General features: G+C 44.6%; 1 pseudogene; it reads left to right on the plus strand.

Moving 5' to 3' along the window:
• The first annotated feature begins 7,153 nt into the window (after window positions 1-7,153).
• Window positions 7,154-7,270, plus strand: LOC136642350 (5S ribosomal RNA; annotated as a pseudogene).
• The last annotated feature ends 778 nt before the right edge of the window (window positions 7,271-8,048 follow it).

The raw sequence follows: 8,048 nt of genomic DNA on the forward strand, positions 1-8,048 counted from the left end.
TTAGCAGCTGCAGCGAATTATTAGAGAAATTGGAATTTTAAAATGAGTGGGGATTTTCTAGAGGGAAAGACAGCACTGTGGAGTACAGGTCAGGCTACAGGAATAAAACCCCCTGATGTTACAGAAATGTCTGGGAGCAAAACTGAAGTCCTCCTTCCCGTAGTCTATTCCCCCGCGCCCCCTTTCTCAAATAAGAGAGAAATCGTGCAGATCTTCCAGGGGAGGGAAGGGAGCCTGAATGTTTAGAAGCTACACAGAGGCACCTGCTTGAGCTCCCATAAAGGTGATGCCAGGCTTTGAAAATACCTTGGCATCCAAAAATGGGCCATTCAACACAAGCTGCCAGTAATTTTTTACTGAATGGATTCAAAGCTGGTCTGAAATGTTTTGCAGCCTCAAGAAACTACACTGCACAGCCCAGGGGTGTTTCCCAAGATCCCTTAAGATTTTGCAGGGGATGTGGCTACAGCTTACCTCAGTGGTGTTGGAGGAGATGCAAAGTACTAAGGTTTGCAGGCACCTGAACGCACCATGAAAGTACGCGCACGGAGCTATTCCAGGGAGAGGGGAGCAAAACAGAGGTGCTCTGCCTCTGTTTTGTTTCCACTACCCAGAATGGCTCCAAAGGGGGGGGGGGGAGAGGGGCAGCTTGCACAGTGCATTCAGGCGCCTGCAAAACTTAGTGCTTTGTACCCCTTCTAGGTACGCCACTAGCCTACCTCCTGGACTGTATACAGCTACACCTAACAGAAATGCCATGTTAGAATTTCCAGTTGCTAGTTCTCCTCCTCTCTGGTACAGATGACGGTCAGTGTCTCTTATATTTCCTGTGGGAGCCTATGGAATTACATACAGGTTTGTGACTCAGCAGGGATTGTGAGGGCAGCAGCAGAATGAACCACAAGGGTTCATTCTGCACCCTGTGGTGCACAACCAACCATTCTGCACCCTGTCTGGGCACAACCAACACATGAAATGTGCAGCATAATGCCTTTGGCTTGTCATATACCTTGCACTAATGCACTGGTTGTTCACCTCCCAGCGTCCAGACAAGCAGCATTTGTCTGCAAAAAGCAGCACTAAAGGCAGAGAAAGTTTTTGCAGGTGTTGCTTTCCTTTGTAGACAAGTGCTGAATGTACCCAGGGGGCATGGCCAGCCAGCACACTCCCACTTCCCTCATGCATTCCATAACGCAAAAGGATAGCATCTAAATAGGGTTCTGCCTTTTGCAATTTGTGTAACCGTAGCAGCTTAAAAAAGAGAAATTACACTTGCACATATTGTGACACCATTTTTCCTGGGGGGGGGGGGGCTTCCCTGGGCGTCAGAACGCCTTATAAGGGCAAAAAAATTTCTGGTTTCCCTCTGGAAACTGGATGTTGCTTTTTTTTTTTTTTTTTTGCTGAATCAGCCATTCTAAAGCCTGCAGAGGCTGCGGGCAGACACATGCGGCCTCTGTGGGCTTCAGAAAGCCCTCTAGAAGCGACCGGAGTGCAGCAGGGTTTAAAGGGGCTGAACATAAAAACACAAGAACGGCCCCACTGGATCAGGCCATAGGCCCATCTAGTCCAGCTTCCTGTATCTCACAGCAGCCCCACCAAATGCCCCTGGGAGCACACCTGATAACAAGAGACCTCATCCTGGTGCCCTCCCTTGCATCTGACATAGCCCATTTCTAAAATCAGGAGGTTGCACATACACATCCTGGCTTGTAACCCATAATGGATTTTTCCTCCAGAAACTTGTCATCTAGCGGATGCCTTTAAACAGCGAATTTCATTATCGTTGGTTTTGGTATCCACGGGGAGGGATGGTTGTGTCCAAGAATGGATCTTCCGTGGAAACCGAAGCCCTACCTGTATTCCCACAGGGAAAACTATGCCACTCAAATGGTGTCAGTCAAAACTATACCATTCCCCCCACCCCTCTCGGATGAAATTGTGCAGTCAAGAATTCTGCAACTTCCAGTGCAATACAATGCGTGTCTACTCAGAAGTAAACACCATTGACTTTAATGTTGCTTACTTTCAGGTAAACAGGTACAGGACTGCAGCTTTCATTATCAGTAATGTGTAGATCACATCTAAGACAATGAAATTGGCCAAGGCTACCCACCCATGTTTGAGCCACAGTATGAAATCTGTCTCCTAGGTTCATGGACCAAACATTATCCGATGAACCTCAGGGGGCCTTTAGAGCGCAGGAATACCTTGCATTTTTGGAGCATTGGACTGCCATTACTTCCCTTTGCCATTTTTCATGTGCAATGGATATAGGTGGAAGAAAACAGTGATAACAAAATAAAAACACATAACACTGCTTCAGCACTTCTCATTTTTGTAAACAAACAAAACCCCACAACCCCAAATTTGTGAAAAACCATTTTATTTGGTTTTTATTTATTATTTAATGAGGGTGCATGGGTAATGGTTGGGGCTGCATCTGCTGATATTATACCACTTATATCACCTACTTAATACACTTTTAAAGTGATTATAATTTATAATTATAATGTAAATTCTGAATAAAAATACATAACACCGCTTTCTGCACTTCTAACTTTTGGAAAACATCAAAAACATAAAAAAAGCTTTTTCCCCCCTACTGCTAGCAATGGAATAAACACACAGACTGGGCCGGCTTTTCTCTTTTCAATGACAGAACCAACAAGGCTGAACTAGTTGTCTCACATCCCCACCTGAATGACTTTTACCATCAATAGCACTGAAGAAGTGATTCCAAATGCTGCATTGTGTGCAGACTTTGTAAAGGGACTATTCTAGGCAGTGGTGTAGCTAGAGAGGGAGCAAAGCACTAAGTCTAGCACGGAGTCTCACTGTGGCATGCAAGTGCCGCCCCTTTGGAGTAATTTTGGGCGATGGGAGCAAAATGGAGGCAAACACCTCTGTTTTACTCCCAGCGCTTGGAAAGGCTCCAAGGGGGGGAGGAGGGGCTGCTTGCATGCCACGATGAGACTCCATGCAAGACTTAGTGCTTTGCACCCCCTCTAGCTATACCATTGCCTAGAATAGTTCCTTTACAAAGTCTGCACACAATGCACCATTTGGAATCACTTCTTCAGTGCTATTGATGGTAAAAGCCATTCAGGTGGGTCTGCTGGTTCTAGGTGGGCTACCATCCTGATGTCAGGGACACCATCTTCCTTTGAGTTCAGGGGAGGCCTAACCTGGTCAACATTTGTTCAAAATAAGCTGCCCCGGCCTTTTGGTCAGCCTCATTCTGATGGGACAGACTTTTCACAGAAAACAGCCATTTTGCTGGACTGCCAACAATCTACATCTCATGGATCATGCTGAATTTAACAAAGCCTTTAAGGTGCAGAATTTGGGGGCCTTCTGCTGAGACAAAATGTTCACAGGAACTAATGATACTTGGGATGGCTCCAATATTTTTTTAAAAAGCATGTTTGTATGAGCGTTACATTCTGTCTGCCCCCCCCCCTCCAAAAATGACAATGTTACAGGCTCCTGTAAGAGCGCACCAGAGCATTATTCTCTGTCACAGCAAATGTTTTGTAACAGTCTTGTGCAAGACGGTTCCCCTTTTCCAAACTCAGCCTTGTCTCATTTTTTTTAAGAGCAAATATGAGAAATTAACTCATGGACAGATACACTCTTTCTGGAAAGGCTGTGTGTCTTGGGAATGGCTTGGAGGAAGCATTCTTGATGAGTTATGAGAGGATTAACACACATCCTGTGTTTTTTTTCATTCAGAATTCACAAAGGCTTTCAGGATGATTCTGGCCCATCTTAAGCTTTTCACTGACTGACCGTGTGTACCTTTTCCAAGGCTTCTTAGAGGAAATGAAGCAGCAAAAGATCCCCACCCAGGTGGGAATCCCACTGGAAGTCTGGTTTGCATTCATCAGCTGTGCTTATGCTCATCATTACATTCAAGCTCTCAAATCTTTGATCCAGATTTTTGTTTTCCAAATGTCCCAGCTGGGTTGCTTTTGGCCTGTCCAAACTAGCAAGTGGGACCTTATGGAGTTTGAGATGCAGTCCCCTAAAGACCAAATCAATCCCAGCTCCCAAGCCAAACCCTAACAAAAATGCAGCCATTTGTATTGCTTCCCCAAGCATGTTGTCCATTGTGTGCAGTTGATGCAGTCTACAATGCGCCGTCATGCCATGCCATAAATTTTATGAGGAACATGCAGGCTACCAAGAGGATCACTGCAGCCTGAACATGAGGCCATCTTAAAACCAAATCCCATTTTAACATAAATTTTCACTGCTGCCAGATGTAGTGAAAACCACTAGCATATATGGAGTTTAGCTAAGATTACACACATTCATATACAGGTCTCCCAATGGCAATTGGCAAGATAGGTTAATGAAACTTTTATGTTTACACAAAAACTCTGGATGCCAGATTCTGAGACAGATAATAGGGGACTGTAAGCTAGAGCAGCGGGTCCCACTTTTTAGAATGACTGCCTGGACCCACAGGAAGTGATGTCATTAACCTGGAAATGATGTCATGGCTGGAAATTTGGCCTTTAAACCTAAGACACGATCAGCCAAAGGTCCCATTACACCGTGCACTTGTACTGTTATTTTGCATAGCTTGGAATTCAAACATTCCAGCTTGGAAATCTAAGCAGAACACAGACTTGGACCCTTTTCCAATCATGCAGCCCTCCCCCCTTTCAGCTTTCCATCTTCCCACAGATTCAGGGCAAAGCACTATGCCACCAGGAGCCTGCTTTCCCCAGCAGCTCTGTGCCCTGTATGTTCTGCTCTGTATTTTCCATGGCAGCTGAGCTGGATGCTATGTGATCCACCTGAAATTGACTCTTGACCCACCTAGTAGGTTCCGACCGACACTTTGGAAAACAATGTCCTAGAAGCACCTGATGTGGTCATCAAATATGTTCTGGTTTAAATTATAAGCTAAGTATATAAAAAGGTAGTAGTTCAGACCAAGGGCCCAGATCAAAATTAGTGTGCTAGTTTAGATCTGGACCCTTGTCCTGAACTGGCAGTTCTTGTTACTTTTTTATGCTTAGTTTATTCATGTTGAGCCAGAACACATGCAGTAGAACGATTAGCTGCGCATGAATCCTTGATAACACAAAAATGTCTGGGTCTTAAAGCAAGCAATTGACATCACTGAGAGAATAATAGCAGTGCAAACTGAATCAGTTGAAATGGTGACAGGCAAATGGATTTCTATGGAAAGGTACTACTTGGAGTCAGAAATGTGGGAGATGGAGTCTATCTGTGAACTTTGCACATGATTTTTGCTACTGATTCTGCTAGTTGCAGAAATATTATTCTTTGATATTTTTACAATGTTACTAAGGGCACAATCTATCCTACGCTGGATCAGGCAAGCCAAGAGGCTTGTGTTGTATCCAGCGCAGGATTGTGGGTATAAGCAGCTCAGCCAGAGGCAAGGGGAAACCATGGCCCCTAAGAGTCTCCTCGGACTTGCGCCACCTCCTGAGGTGACGCAAGTCAGAGGAGAGTGGAGCATCTTAAAGAAAGGGAAACAGGGGTTGGGGTCCCAGTGCTAAATGTGTGAGAACCACTGTATTATATAATTGGGAAGGATTGGCCAGCTCCCTTCCTGTTCACAAATGAAAATCTCTGCTCTCAATGGTGAACCCTGCTTTCCTGCTGATGCTGCCCTTTCTAAAGGGATGTGAGGGCTTTGTGCACGGGGTGAATTTGGATTTGCTAAGAAAAATAAGCCAAGCTATGTTAGCAAGTGAGTTGGGGTTTTATTATTATTTCTTAAAATAATTTTCTCAATAGATTTATCAGAAAACGCTCTTGTGGTGGGAGTAAAAAGGGAAAATAGTTAGATTGAGTATTTCTCATTTAAAAAAAAATATTTGGGGAAATGAATGAATCAATCCTATTCAAATCATTGAAAAGACCAGAGGAGAATTGAAGAAATAGTCACTTGGGCCTTCTATGCCTACTTACATGGGAGCAAGCAGAACTGAACACAGTGGGGCGGCTTACTTCTGAGTAATACATGGTTTTGACTGCATTCTTTCCCCTCCTTTCTGATTGTCAGGACAATACATAGTTTATCTGTTCAAGTGAATGTCATGTGCAGCCCAAGCTCAAACATGCATGGGCTTGGGCTGCACATGACTTTTACTTGTACATATAAACTATGTATTGCAGTGAGAGGTGGATCTTCCCCCAGAGGATTCACTAATGTATCTCTCCAGTGCTTAGCAGTAGCTGCCTCCTCAGATTTCTGCAAAATTTCACTGGTCTCTCTCTCTCTCTCTCTCTCTCTCCTTGTGTTTATATAATTTGAAACTGTTCCGATGTCTCCAGATGCACATCTGTCTCCTCCGTGCAGTATTACAAGTATGTCTTAGCAAGCCATAAAACTACAGGTGTTTCACTTTTAAAGCAACCATATTAAAAAAAATAGATTGGATCCGGGAGTGTACAGTTATCATCTTTTATGGTTTGCCTGCTGACTGTCAGCCGAAGGGTTAAAAGAGAAGGGCGACTGGTTGGGGCTTCCCTGCTCTTCCATCTGCTGGGTACCTTGAAAACCATTTGTAAATTAATTTTTTACTTTGAATGCACGCTGCCACATACAGTCATTGCTGGGTTCCGCACAGACAGCTTGCCCGGCTGCTTCGACAAGTCTCCAGCGACACACTCTGTTCTTACTGATTTTGAATGCTGGAGAGTGAAATCATTAAGTATGTATGCTCATTCTGCTTGCGTGCTTCCCTCCCCCATGCTTCAGACCATAATTATCATCACATACTTTAGTAAATAAAGTTGACACATGGTTCCTTAACAGCTGTAGCATGTCCACCTGACACTCTTCCACTCTGAAGTTCATCTCTTCAGGAAAAACAAAACAAAAATGAGGACAGGGAGAATGGACCAAGGGGCTTAAACGCAGACATGATCACAAAATCAAAGGCTCCAATGTCAGTTTTAGCCTGAGACTTCAATCATGTTTACATAAAGAATTCCGGAATAATTCACCCACGCCCCCGTGCAAAGGAGGGAAGGCAAGGCAAACTCAGTGTCAAAGCACATGCTTTTGTTCCTTGTCTGTTAACTCTTGACCGTTGAAGTCGGGCTCCACACAGGTACTAATACATTACCCTTTTTTATGACTGGGATTCTGTACATCTCCATCCTCAACTGTTACCCTGCACATGCCCGATCCCGTCTGATCTCGGAAGCTAAGCAGGGTCAGGCCTGGTTAGCACTTGGATGGGAGACCGCCTGGGAATACCAGGTGCTGTAGGCTTATACCATAGTCTTTCGAGACTGAAGGTTGCCAACCATTATTACCAACCCTTGGCAGGACTAGTAGCATAGCCAAAGGGGGGTGGCATGGTAAGTACTGCAGGTGCTGGAATGGGCTGTATAATTAACCCCTTCCACTTGCCGTGGGAGCCATTGTGGGCAGTGATGGCAATGCATAGGCACTTGCAGTGAGCACCTGTGTGTTGCTGTCACTGCCTGGAATGGCTCTGACAGTGAGTGGGAGGGACCACTTACATGGCACATTCCAGTGCCTGCAGTACTTACTGTGCTCCCCCCCCAGCTACACTACTGCTAGAACCCTTAATGCAGACTTGTGGGGTTTGTTCTCATCTAAGAGAAGAAAGCAGGGAGTAGGGCAGTTGAGCTGTACTTCAGTGTGCAGGGCACAGTTAATTCAATGAGCCTGAATCCAACATATACATAACACAACTTCAGGCTTTTGTTCTTGGCATCCGTAGTTCTAAGATCTGAGCTTGGGAATTAGTGGCAAAAAATAAAAGCAGATTATGAAATGCTTCAAAAGGATCTGACCAGATCTGATCAGTGAACGGGCAACCAAATGACAAATGCAGCTCAGTGTCAACAAAAGTAAACTGTTGCAAACAACTCCAAAATTATGTAGGCACTGATAGGATCTCAGAGGTCGGTAAATAACTGGGAAAGAGATCTTGAGGTCATGGTGGACAACTCAATGAAATCATTGACTCTGTGTGCAGCAGTGATGAAAAAAGGCAAATTTTCCATGCTAGTGATCAGGT

The sequence above is a fragment of the Tiliqua scincoides genome, chromosome 2 (genome assembly GCF_035046505.1).
Source record: "Tiliqua scincoides isolate rTilSci1 chromosome 2, rTilSci1.hap2, whole genome shotgun sequence".
In the NCBI taxonomy this organism is placed as follows: domain Eukaryota; kingdom Metazoa; phylum Chordata; class Lepidosauria; order Squamata; family Scincidae; genus Tiliqua; species Tiliqua scincoides.